The sequence below is a fragment of the Triticum urartu genome, chromosome 4A, assembly GCF_056163025.1.
Source record: "Triticum urartu cultivar PI428250 chromosome 4A, HENAU_Tu73, whole genome shotgun sequence".
In the NCBI taxonomy this organism is placed as follows: domain Eukaryota; kingdom Viridiplantae; phylum Streptophyta; class Magnoliopsida; order Poales; family Poaceae; genus Triticum; species Triticum urartu.
In genome coordinates, this window is record NC_141876.1 from 271,745,709 (window position 1) to 271,759,355 (window position 13,647).

A 13,647-nucleotide genomic window follows, 5' to 3' on the forward strand; every position below is an offset into this window, starting at 1 on the left:
AATTGCCGGTGCTGCAACGGAGCATGGCTGAACCGTCAAAGTATCACCGACACTACAATGGAGCATAGCCGGGTCACCGGAGCATCGCCGGTGCAGCAACGGAGCATCAACGGTGCTTGAAAGGATGGTCGCACTAGTGGCGTTGCTGCAACCCCAGAGCTCATTGGCGCTGTTGCCGTGGCTGATATATGGCAAGCTCGACGGCCATTTTGCTGTAAGGTGACCGGCCATATGACGTGTTGATATATGGAGCATTGTCGCGGGACACAATTCTGCTGCTCTCGTAGAGTATGCGTGTGCGGGGATATTGTTTTTTTTTTGACGGGTGCGGGGATATCACGTTGGTGGCTAACATGTGCAAGTTGGGATTTAAGTCCTGCTGTGGTCCGGTCGTCGAGGAATCCAGCGGCCCAGATCGTACTGTATTAGCGGAAATCAACGACGGGCAAGGCGGCTTATTTTCCCGGGACATCATCCGGATGACGCCTAGTAGGCGCCGAGTATATTGTTACTCCGGCACCCTATAGACACGCGCATTGTTTACTGCACGAGAAAAACAAAGAAACACCCCACCCTCCCGACCCATCCCGATCTCACCTTCTTCTGGCTCCCAGCACGGCTCTGCCCCCATCCTCTCACCGCTCCTGACACCGCCGGCCCCCGCCCGCTCCCCGGCTCCTGGCGCCGCCCGTCCCCATCTCCCCCCGGCTCCCTGCGCCGCCCACACCCCACCTTCTCCTCGGATCCCGGCGACTCCTCGCCCCCACCTCCTTCCTTGCTCCCGGCGCCCAATCTCCTAGGATCCCGGCGACGCCTCGCCCCCACCTCCTTCCTCGCTCCAGGCACCGCCCGACCCCCAACCTCCCTGGATCTGGCGTCACTCCACCACCACCTCCTACATCCCATAGCAGCGGTCGCCCCTGCCGCCTGTGTGCGCCTCCGTCATCCTCCCGGCGCCGGTTGTGCGCATCGCCCCACGCCGCCTGCCACGCGAGCGCCCACCCCAAACCGCTGGCTCGCCGGCTTGCCAGGCAACCGCTGGCTTGTTCTTCCTCTGGCCACCGCTAGCTCGCCGGCCGTTCACCTTCGCCACCTACTGAAGGTCGGCTTTTTGAAATAGCCATCATGTATACAACAACTACGGCAGGTGACCTTTCACACATGCCCCTGTCCTCTCTCTAGCAGATATGATTTTCTATCTGTATTGTAGCTTGTTCTATTCTGCTTGTTTTTAGAGGAAAAAGAGATAGTTCTTCACTGTCTTGCTCGTGTATGCCAATGAAGTTACACGGTTCAGCTGCTTATGCGTTTGCACTAATGATAATTCAGCCCTGTTTGCTTATATATGGTACTGAACTAACCATGTTACTGAACTTGTGTTCTCACTAATTCTGAACTTGTGTTCACTCTTATGTATTACAGTGGCCTTGGATGCGCCCAACGAAGGACAACGATAGGCAAAAAAATGCTAGTGCAGCTGCTTGCCTCCTCTTCATATTCCATACCAGAAAACATCCTTCGCCCCTTTATTTTCTTTAGTAAGTTTTCATTAAAAGACCTCAGAATAGCAAGTAGAAGTTCGGCACAAGGACCTACATCAGTTCAACTACAGAAACAGAACAAGTCCATGAGATTATAATTAAGTTCAAAATTACTACATGGTCATGTATTTAACAGCATGTCCATGAATTAGTACATGAGAAGTACAAAAAATACTACTGGTTATAGTTCATTTAAATCATGACATCTGAATTGGGGTCAACCCTTGCCACCATGCTTCTACACGGCCGGACACCATGCCTCCTTTCACCACCCCATGGCAAGAGTTAGTTTGGTTGGAAATTATGTGCACTGAACTTGTCGATTGTGTTGTATCTGTGAGAGTTAAATTTTTGTTTTAAAAGTTTACCATTAATTAGAACAATTTTGATGAACCGTGGGAGCTCAGTTAGCTGACAAAAAATCTTTTGCTTAGTGCCTATATGATACCAGGAGGCACTGTTCATGTAAGAGGTTCAAAGATTGTAGTGGAGCAAGTCTAGCTTCTTTTTCAGTTCAGATCAATTTCTAAATTTCATTCAGTTCAAGCCTTATTGTAGTGTAAAGTTCAGTTGGAGGCATTCGTCCAGCTGCCGATGCAGTGCTGGCCATTCTTGGCGCTGCCTATGTTTGATCAAATGTCAAAGAGAACCTCATCTAGCTCTCCGTGTCATCTGTCATGTGAGTGGCTGTGCTCAGTGAATGCGTGCCTCATCTAGCTCTTTTTGATACCTTTGTTCTTCCAGTCCTTGTAGAAGACAGAGCTCCCATGATTCACACATGGAACCCAGATGATTCCATTTCTTCGTACCCCCAAGTGCTTTAATGGTGGCACACTACGGGTTTCAGGTTACTCGTGTGTTAAGACTAGCTAAGATAGACTCGCATGTGAATGATTCTTTTTTTTTCCTTGTCATTCTTGTACAGCCTGCCATGAAAAAATGTGACAACATAATACTAAATTTTTTGTGTATTCTATTCTATCGTCAGTTCATAGAGAAGCAATTCTCTTTTCTTCAGTGTGTACTCTATCATCAGTTCCGTGTTCATTTATGTTCTCTTTTCTTCAGTCCACAAGAAGAAATATTGTCAGTTCAAGAATGGAGAATTTTTGTACTAAACTTAATATTAATTCGGTGTGTATTCTATCGTCATTACATGAAAAAACACAGAATAGTTGGTGCCTGTGCAGAAATATCGTTAGTTCAAGTTTCAAAATTCTGTAAGTTTAGATATATCACCCAAATAAGTGATGATTTTCAGCGAGTTTCTTCAGTGTCAATTCTGATTCAAGTGCCCTGTTCTTCCTAGCACATATGGTGCTTGTATTAATTCCTATGGGAGAATAGCACGTACATGAACTGTTTACTAGTGATGAAAACAGGATAAAGTCCTAAGATAATATAGGTACTAAGCAAGCACTCAACTATGTGGTGTTTTAAACAAAAGTAATACTTTAACTAAGTTTTACAAATGTTTACACTAATTGTGTTATAGTCTGGTTGCATTTGATTGACGAACTCGTGTCCACAAAAAGTAATACTACTTTAACTAAGTTTTAAAAACGTTTGCATAAAAAACAGTTCAAACGTAATTGCACAAAAGGTTCAATATGTGGTGTCTTAGGAGTCTCATAATGCAAAATATACCGGTGATTTTTTTTCTGGTTGTATTGACTTGATACATTATTATGATTGTTCCCGGGAGTCTACAAGTGCAGGAATGGCAGTCCCAGACTATTGACACCGAAACATTTGAGATTTTTCCGGCTCAGTGTCAGTGATAATAAACAAGTCATTAGGCGAGCACATTCTTTGGATAATGAATTAGATGTTCTAGGACCTTCACAGGTTGTTAGTGGAATTAGGCGAGCATATTCGTTGGATAATGAATTAGGCGACCAGCAGTCCAACCCGGCCGCCCCAAGCCGTTCACCATCGCAGCTACTAGGCCGATTGTGTTGAGCCTCCTGCCACTGCCGGTGGGGCTCCATTGCCGCACCGCCCATATCGTTCACCGCTGCCACACCGGGGTGTTGACAACCCCGCGGCTCAGGAGGCACACACTTCGCCCCTCCATCCCAGGAGAGAGTACATCTCCTTGTGCGCGAGCAGTCCATTGCCGATGTACACTGCTGCTCTAAGCTCCTTGGCCACTGCTCCAATATGTCCAGCGCCGTCCCCAGTCCAGTCTCGTGGCATCTGGACGGTCGAGTTCATGCCGAGCAGCAGTCCACGGCCGTCAGCTCCTATTTCCACTATAGTGGCTGGGTTGCCGTTTTCCTCATCCTTCCTGGTGCATGACAACCCAGCCCACATGCTGCTGCCGTCCGCCACCCCAAAATAGCTTTGGCTCTTCCTTAAGCAACCATTTGGAGAACCTTTTGGTGTTTTTTCTGCTGGTGATTGATTTTAGCAATTTGTAGCTATCTTGCATTGGAACCTGAAAGTTCAAGATTGCTGTAGATTCAATTCTTGTAGTATAAATGTCCCAGAGTTCAGTGACATCTCTAATATTGTGCTCAGCATCCTCCCAATCCGCTCGATCTCGTCCTGCTCCGGAGCATGCTTCAGTTCAACAAAAAGCTCCGGAAAAGTTCAGAGTTCGGAGTACTTTGCATTCATGGGCTAAAGTATATTATTTTTTGGAATGCTACATCATAATCAGCTCTAAAAATTAGCTTATGCCCTCTCTAACTCTTTTTTGCATCTCATATGACAGGTCGTGGATTGCACCCTGCACGTCGTTTCGCAATGAGCCAGGATAGAGGTTGTTGGACACTGTCGTGCACGCTGTGAGCAGCTGTGGCCGTTGGACACCCGTTCGGTCAGTTGTCTTCCTTGGTTTGATCTATTGAAAATCGAATCGTTGAATTTTCAACTGAACCGTTGAAAAGTTGGTTATGAACCTGTGACCTTCTGTTTGAATTGAACGGTTGAACTGATGGACTACTGCCTGTGATCTTTAACTGTTGGAATTGAAATGCTGAATTTGGTCATGACTTTACCGGGGACAAAGCATAGTTTAGTTTCTAATTTTACAAAGATCATGCGCAAAAATACTTGATATGCAGATACAAAAGAACTGTATAAAAGATCATGGGTTGGTTTGCTGAAGACATGTGTTTGTGTGTATATTTTTAAGCTCGTAGTTCTACATTATATTTACGTATCCTTCAAGATAGTGGAACTTCTAAGAAAATAGTGTTCTTTTGTTTGTGTCCAAATCAGAGCCCAGATAGACATTAGTCTTGTTCATCAGTTCATAGATAAGTACATCTATCAGTTCGATGTGTGTTACAGAAATAATTCAGATTTATTGGTTCATAAAATAAGCACAACGCTATTCTCGTGCATGTATTTGTTTACTTTCTTTTTGATAAAGTACTTGTTTAGTTTCTTGTATGGAAAATCATCCATGGGTGAGCGTTCATCTGAACGGCCCAGACTCTTGCTTACGGCCTGGATCTGGCATTTGCCGCCGCCCTGTGCTTAACCAGAGTCCCCGTCCTCCCCATTCTCTAGTGCAAAAAGCAGCCGCTCTGTCCTGCTCGCATCTTCTGCTACGTGGTGACGCCTCTTAGTATTAATTGCACACAGTTGATGTGTTCTTATTTAGTTAGACATTAGATGGATCTTTGCATGGCAGATCTTTGCGCTAGGTTGTTATTATTTAATTTGTTAGTATCTTCCTCCTATTTTTCTAATTGATCATTTGGGTCATGAGTGGAGATAGATCACGGCCTGCTATCAGGTGTTTCTCTTACTGGTTTGCTGTTGATTCTTGGACATAGTATACTTTCTCGTATGTTTCATTAAATAAAGCACATCAAAACCTAAGTTAGTACTTAGTAATGTCAATTTTGTGATTCATCTTCTTTCCGTTGAGGATCTGCAGGAGTTTTGGCCAAGAACCATCGTCGGCCAGTAGGGTGTCACCTGATTTTCGTGCAACAACGACCATTGAACTTGGTAAGCCTTGCATAGACAGGCTTCGCAATGATGAATGCATGAAGATCTTTGTAGGTCCTGGCGACTGTGATAAAGGCAAGTGCTTAAGTGGTTTTTGCTGAAGAAGAATGGCCTAGCTTACCTGGCGTAGCAGTACTCAAAGTCAAGTATCGATGATGTGGAAGCATTGAAACTTTCCCTAGTTGCTTGACTTCAATAACTATGCCTTTTGAGATCGTACCATTTGGCTTTGTATCGAACTTCTAGTCATCATGTTACAACCGTTCGATGAAGAAAATACATTAGTCCAAAAGCATGCAGGTGCTAATGCTGCAGCGATCTCGTTCGCAGCCGCAAGGATCTTGTTCTGTTTAATGTTGTTTGATGTTCATAGATACACGTAAAAGTTCACCGTTATAGCCTCAAAAGAATCCGGAGAAGGAAAAAAGTTAAACAAAAAAGAAACCTGTGATGTTGAGCTTTATTTTTGCCTTGAAGTTCATGGGAAAGAGCTTTGTTGTTGTAGAAGCTACAGGAGAAGATTTGTTGTTGTAGATGTGTTTTTGCAAAAAATGTTTATGATCGTGGAGCTATGCATATGTATGTAAATGTCTGCAAATACGTGTGTGAACATAAAGGAAAATCATGTATGTTTATTGATGAAATTTCAATGTAAATTAATAGCTCACATGCATAGATGTTTATCGCCCTGGCGCAACAGTTCAACATGTATTATATCATCAATCCAATAATCAAATGCGGAAACAATTCAATATGTGTATAGAGAAATTTGATACTAGTTGGAAGAAAAACATAGCATCTGTCCTGACTTGAGAGACAGTAAGTTCAAGAAAAGGAAGAAAGGCAACTTAAAAAGTGAACACGAGAAAATCTTGATTAAAAAAACAAGTTCAACATGACGTCCGAAATAAGTGCATCAAAAAAAATAATAAGTTGTAAAATGCTAAAAGTTGAATTACAATCATGAACCACGTTTAAGTTCATGCGCTACAATCAGAAAAGTACAAAATATAAAACATTTTCATTTTATTAAAAAAATCATCCAGTTCAAACGATATAAACTATGCAATTTCGGGCATGATGATACCATTGAAAAGTTACGAGGAAAATTATACTAAAAATACATAGTAAAGTCTAGTATATAAAAACACGCTTAGTACAAAACCATACATACATTCGTTCAAGTACTCTTGTTTCGGAACCATTCAAAGCTACTATGAAAAATACATCAGTACAAACACATAAATAAATCAGTACGAGTACTCTGTTTTTCGACCGGAAAAACAACATAATGGGTCTCACCGTATTCAAAATTACTCTTTAACGGTTGCTAATTTGAGAAAATATTCAACATGACTAAATTTTGCATTTTCGATATCATTCCAACGATATATTACTTGCCCAATTTTGACAAACTTTTAAAAAAATCGTGTTCGAAATCAAATTTCACCGTATTCAAATTTGAGTTAAAACTGTAAGGCATTAGAAAAACATTTCTATACGAAAAAGTTGCGTATTTTTCATAGCTTTCCAACGCCGTATCATTTGTATCAATCCAACAAAAAAATTGTGAAAAAAAATGCAAAAATACGTTTCGCCAAGAATTTCACCATTTTTTAAATTACTTTTAAATCATATATAATTTGAAAAAACTATAGATATATGGAAGATGCGGATTTTTACCAGCTTTCCAACGCCATCGCTTGGAAGCTTGATGTCTTTCACACATTGAAGATCATCTGGCAACAAGCTGTGTCGACGAATCTCTGGATATGGTGATTTATGAAACCCATGGTACAATGTGTAAACACAGTTCCCCCTGGCGAATGGAAGTTGCATAGCACGATAATCATCGCCGATGATATGATCGATGATTGGTTGGATGATCGGATAATTGAGCTCGAGGAACATGGAGAGGTTGCCAAGGCTGTAGACCTGCCTCCAGTTGAATATGCCCGGCCCAACGGAGATAAGATTTTTCTCGAACACAACACAGCCATAGCCATCACAGTCACGAACGCCCCAGGCATTGTACTGCATGTGGTTTGATGAAATGGTTTGGTCAATTTGGTACATGCAAATGAGCATCAAATGACCACCGTCAGTTGGACGAGCGATATACCACCACCCATTGACTTGTATATTTCCAGGTCTTGGAATTATGAAGGCTAGCGCATTTGCGTTTGCTGCAACAAATCAAATTGAAGACCAAAAGGACAAAAATATAAAATCATGTTGAGAGTATGTGTGGAATTAAGATAATTATAACAGTGATCATAGCCACAGAATTGCAATGTCGTGGACATAATCATACCCCAAATTAAAAAAGTAAGCCAATGGCTTTCATATTCTAGCAATATGTCATGGTTCAAACATCATGTAAAAATGAGAGGAAAATAGCTATGCTAGGGCCTACTCAAATTCTACCATTGCAGTTACTACTGTTCTCATATCAACTCTAACAATAACATGCGTGGTTATAAAAATCTTGGAAATGAGAGTAACATATAGCAATCATGAGGTTATACTCATAATATCTATTCTAACATCATTAGATGCTAATTGTTCTCATATCAACTCTAACAATAACATGTGTGGTCATAAAAATCTAGGAAATGAGAGGACCATATAGCAATGATGTGGTTATAGACATACTACCTATTTTAAATTTGTAACAATCAACAGGCAATCGTATTCATAAGGTAAAGATGAGATGAGATGAACAATTACACGATGATAGATTCCACCAGTATATGCAGCCAATCTGTGCGTCGACCACGTAAATGATGCCACCGTGCACTATAGCATTAGACAAAAATGGAGGCTTAACAAGATTTATGATGAGCCATAACCATGTATGGCGACTGGATTCCAGATAGGCTAGTCCCATGTCGAACAAGGCAATGAGCTTGTAATCCATGTAGTCTTCTAATGATGTGGGCACTTCGCAGATTACAACCTTCAACAAACAGAGGTCGTAGCAAAAGCTCGACGCGTCTCGATGCCGGCGGTATCCAATAATGGAAGGGTGATCTCTCGTTGGGTGTAGATATCCACGAGACGCCATGGATTACCGGATTAGTGGATGAGGACGATCTAGTTGGCCTTCATGCCCGCCGAATAGTGGCCACGCATGAAGGACAGGTGGGCGGGTAGTGGTAGCATGTCGAGGGGCAAGACGACAACCTCACTAGGATCGTCAAGTTGGTGTCTGGGCCACCTGCGAGGATCGGGCATCAGCAAGCAGGGTGTCTTGAAAAGGGTCGCCCGGTTGCAGATGAGTACACGGTACATAGACACCGAGCATACGGCCAGACACACGGTGTTGAGCAAGTCCATATGATTACATATTGCTCCAAGAGAACATCCGGGAGGGAATTCCAATCGCGGATCTGCGTGTCAGTCGGTTCTGCCATAGGTTTTTTAGGGCGCTGAGTGATTGGGGTTTTCTGTGCCTGCGAGCGAGCATGGAAGTCGATTCGGGCGGGCGAGCGAGGAAGATGGCGTGTGTGGACGAGCAGTGAGCGAGGGGGGGGATATGGTACGCGCGAGCTACCAAGGAAGATGGCGCGGGCGGGCGAGCAGTGAGCGGGGGGGGGGGATGGTGTGCGACCGACAATGGGGAAGAGAGGAGGAATAAGAGGGAAAGACGTGCAAGAAAGTGCATTAAATCTCAATTCTACTAGTACTACTACGAGGATATACCATCCTTTGGAATGTAAATAGTTAAACCGATGACATGTGGGTCTACCTCAAGAGGGTCCATATGTTAGTTAATGGAAGAGAGAGGTGTGTAGGCGTATTTGCGGAAGCGTTCTTCACTGGCAAACATGATGGCAGTACAGGGTAAGGCTGATTTTCTAACACCAACACGCTGGCTTAGGTTATTAATTAAGTGTCCCATCTACTACAGCATGTATTGTCACTTCACTGTGAAGACTACGTGAATAGTTCTCTCTAAATGAGATGGGGAATAATGGATCGGCAAGATTTCCTATTGACAGTATCCCTATGCCTCTACTCTCATCTTGTCTAACAACAAAAAACATTGGCCAAGGCACCCGATGCCAATAATGTAGGAGTACTACTAGTATTTTGTGTCAAACTTTGACAATCTCTTTAACTAATAAAATGTTAATGCATGCCACCAAAAATCATATCACTGGATTCAAATTTGAACATAGTTTTTAATGGTATAGTTTTTTATGACATGCATTGACAGTTTATTAGTTAAATTTATGGTCAAAATTTTACACTTAGTACGAAGCGGACCAATAAACCAGGACGGAGGCAAGTTAATAAAAAATCATCAACCAAGGTAGTAGTAAATGATGAGTGCCCAAAGATTTTTTTTCCAAAAGTACTCAATAATGGGCTGGTTTTCCTCAAGAAAATTGTGTTTACGAACGTATTAATTGGAATGCATGCGTGAGGAACAAAAGACCTACACGCATTGGTGAGTTTTCTCTTAATTCTTGCATGCAGCGTTTTAATGAAGCTTGAAATATGAACATGTTAATGGTAGGGAGTAAAAGCCTCATGCATGCATGCATGCAACACTCACACGTACACATGTACGCACGCAACACTCACGCATCCATGCAACACACAACACACGACCCAACACACACGCTCACGCTAAAGCTTCTCCTCGTTCAGCGAGTTGACTTATGTGTGCATGTGACCATTGAGAGAAGAAGACTAAATGAAGGTTATTGCATGCTGTAATTAAGGATAGACATGTAGCCTATAGCTAGAGCACAAGTTGGTGCAATAGTCAATCAATGCCGGTTAGATTAAAGGCTAAGTGCATTAGCGGTGTAGATGTACACTCTTTGTTGGAAAATTTTATAATGTTAGATGTGCAGTTTTTCACGGACCGAGGGAGTACATGTGCATGCACTCGCATACACAGCTAGGGTGGTTCGCGCGCAAGGTTTGGACTCCTGTTGCGCCTGCGTAAATTTTTGTTTAACTGATTTCTTTGCTCTACCAACTGACAGGTGGGACCCAAAAACCATGTGTCAATTTAACCAGTCAACAAAGTGCCACGTCGACTATGTGGCCGGTCAACATGGTGCAATACGGCGCTCTACGGTGAGCTAGTGACAGTATAATTACCGTAAAACTATATAGTGACCGTAATGAGCGTATTGTTACATACGTTCATCGCGAGTGTATTTTTCTCGTTTCAAATTAAGCCATATTAACCGGAAAGGACGCAGTATGGACTAGTACTACTTTGGTGTGTCCCGTCAACTCGCCGAACGAAGAGAAGCTTGCTTACTACGCCCTCTCCCTCGCCCACGCGCGGTCGCTCACGAGACGAGGAGAAGCTTGCTTGCTACGTATGCCTATGCCCTCTCCCTCGCCCACGCACGTGATGGCTCACAGGACAAGGAGAGGGTTTTCACTACATCGACCTCCCCTCTCCCTCTCCCTCGCGGTGCACGTGCAACAGTTCATTCAGTGTCAGAATGCCAGAAGCATATTGTAGTGTAGTATCATCACTGTTGGATCTTACGAAGAGGCGAAGAGCCAAGTGTAAGGTTCACAGGATTACGAACTGTTGAACCTCCCTGTCACGGGAAACCATGGCCACCTATGGGACCAAGAGTCCCTTTCTAGTTCGGTGGGGGGATGGCACGTTGCACAAAGAGCGGAAGAGCGTGGAACATCAAGCCAAGATCACACGGGCAATCTTCACCCAGGTTCGGGCCGCCGTGAGGCATAAAATCCCACTCCTGATTTGTTGGATTGATGGTGGAAAATGGTGGTGAGCATAGCCCGCTTGCCTGGCAGGGTTGCCTCGAGGTGAGAGGGGCTACGCGCGTATGAGTGTGAGGAGGCCCGAATCCTTTCTATGGTTTCCATGGGCCTCCTTTTATAGATAAAGGGGTCACCACCGTGGCAAATCAGTCATTATGCACTGATTAGATAGCAAACAGTGCTATCATACCTAACTTTGCAGGCTGACAGAGCGCATTAAATGCGCCACTCAACGTTGCATCACAACTTGCACGGCGAGTCCTGCCTGGATGTTTTGCCAGCTTCGCGTCTGCTTGCTTGACACGTCGTAGGACGGGTGTCGCTTGGAGGCATTTTCCGTAGAAAGTGGCTGCCATGTGGCAAAGAACAGCCACTTAGTCATCTTGGAGCTTGACACCACACTGATTGACGACTTGGGTCATGATGAGGTGGTGCGATGGGGTGGTTCTACCTCCGTAAGCCCCGGCAGGCCTGCCGGGACGACCCGAAGGCTTGCTTCCGAGGGAAAACCCATCCTTGCCAGGCTCGCCTGCCCCGCAAGGGAGGCTTATCCCTTAGCAACGTTTTGCTTCTCTGGCTAGTCTTGGTCTTCCTGATCTGTATGTGGATCCTACAATGGACTGGTCCCATGTGCTCCAATCTGATCTTGACGTTGTGATCTTGTTCTCGTGCTTGTGCACAGTCTGGGCAACAGACCCGGGGTTTGTTGCATCGACACTCCCGAAGAGGCAAAGAGTCAAGCGCAAATTTTATCGGAGTTGTAGTCCTAGTACTACAACTATAGCAAACGATCGCTATTGTATGATGGCGCCACGTCACCTATAGCCAAAGTTGTGCCACCTTTTTTCTCACAGAGCGTGTTGGAGCCCGTGCAATAGCCACACAAGTTGCACGTACACATAACACATTTACTAGTAATAAATTCCAAAGGAAAAATGACCGTATGCCACACAAGTTCATCTTCACTACATATGATAAATTTGTGCACGACTAGTCTACATATATTTACAGCGCGACCATTCACAATTTACCATACTTCACTTACACGTTATAGATGGGCTCCATGTCCTTGATAACCCACAAGTATAGAGGATCGCAACAGTTTTCGAGGATAGAGTATTCAACCCAAATTTATTGATTCGACACAAGGGGAGCCAAATAATATTTACAAGTATTAGCAACTGAGTTGTCAACTCCACCACAGTTGGAGATTAATTATCCGCAGCAAAGTGACCAGTAGCAGAGTAGTATGATAGTAGTAGCAACAACAATAGTAACAGTAACAATGATAGCAATGATTTTGTAACAAGTATAACAGTAACAATAGCAGTAGTAACTTAGCAAGAACAATATGAGAGAAATTCGTAGGCATTGGATTGGTGAATTCGTTGGATGATATTCATCATATAACAGTCATAACCTGGGATGATACGACACTAGCTCCAGTTCATAAATATAATGTAGGCATGCATTCCGTAAATAGTCATACGTGCTTATGGAAATAACTTGCATGACATCTCTTGTCCTACCCTGCCGTCGCAGCGGGGTCCTATTGGAAACTAATGGATATTAAGGCCTCCTTTTAATAGAGAACTGGAACAAAGCATTAGCACACAGTGAATACCTAAACTCCTTAAAATACGGTCATCACCGGGAAGTGTCCCGACTTCTGTCACTCCGGGTTCGCCAGATCATAACACGTAGTAGGTGACTATAACTTGCAAGATCGGATCTAGAACATAGATATAATGGTGATAACATAAACGGTTTAGATCTGAAATAATGGCACCCGGGCCTAAAGTGACAAGCATTAAGCATGGCAAGGTCATAGCAACATCAATCTCAGAACATAATGGATACTAGGGATCAAGCCCTAACAAAACTAACTCGATTACATGATGAATCTCAAAACCCCAAACAAACTCTAGATTTGGCCTCCCTATGAAGAACAGGAGGTGGCGGCTACTCCGTCTCGTGAAATGCGATAATTCTTTCTCCCTGGTTTGTTTTCTCCAAATATGCGATTTCATAGTATCAGGGTTGGAGTCGGCGGGGCCACCAAGTGGGGACTACCCACATGGGCGCGCCTGGAGGGGGGCACGCCCTGGTGGGTTGTGCCCACCCAGGTGCCCCCTCCGGTGGTTCTTGGCTTCCGAAATTATCTTTATTTGTATATAAATTCCATGCAAAATTTCGTTCCAATCCAAGAACTTTTATTTCTGCACAAAAAACAACACCATGGTAGTTCTGCTGAAAACAAAGTCAGTCCGGGTTAGTTTCATTCAAATCATGCAAATTACAGTCCAAAACAAGAGGAAAAGCGTTAGGAAAAGTAGATACGACGGATAGGTATCAACTCCCCCAAGCT

The 13,647-nt window shown here is 43.7% G+C and overlaps 1 long non-coding RNA gene across 4 annotated transcripts; it reads left to right on the forward strand.

Moving 5' to 3' along the window:
• The first annotated feature begins 553 nt into the window (after positions 1-553).
• Positions 554-6,110, forward strand: LOC125531395 (uncharacterized). 4 transcript variants are annotated; one of them, XR_007293194.2, is made up of 4 exons: positions 554-1,147; positions 1,423-4,171; positions 4,261-4,365; positions 5,437-6,110. It is a non-coding gene; the product is annotated as an uncharacterized LOC125531395 (long non-coding RNA). The 4 variants fall into 4 exon arrangements; XR_015600923.1 differs by having other exon boundaries at positions 1,423-2,220; positions 2,286-4,365; XR_007293195.2 differs by having other exon boundaries at positions 563-1,147; positions 1,423-1,538; positions 5,437-5,920.
• Positions 6,111-13,647: the final 7,537 nt, after the last annotated feature.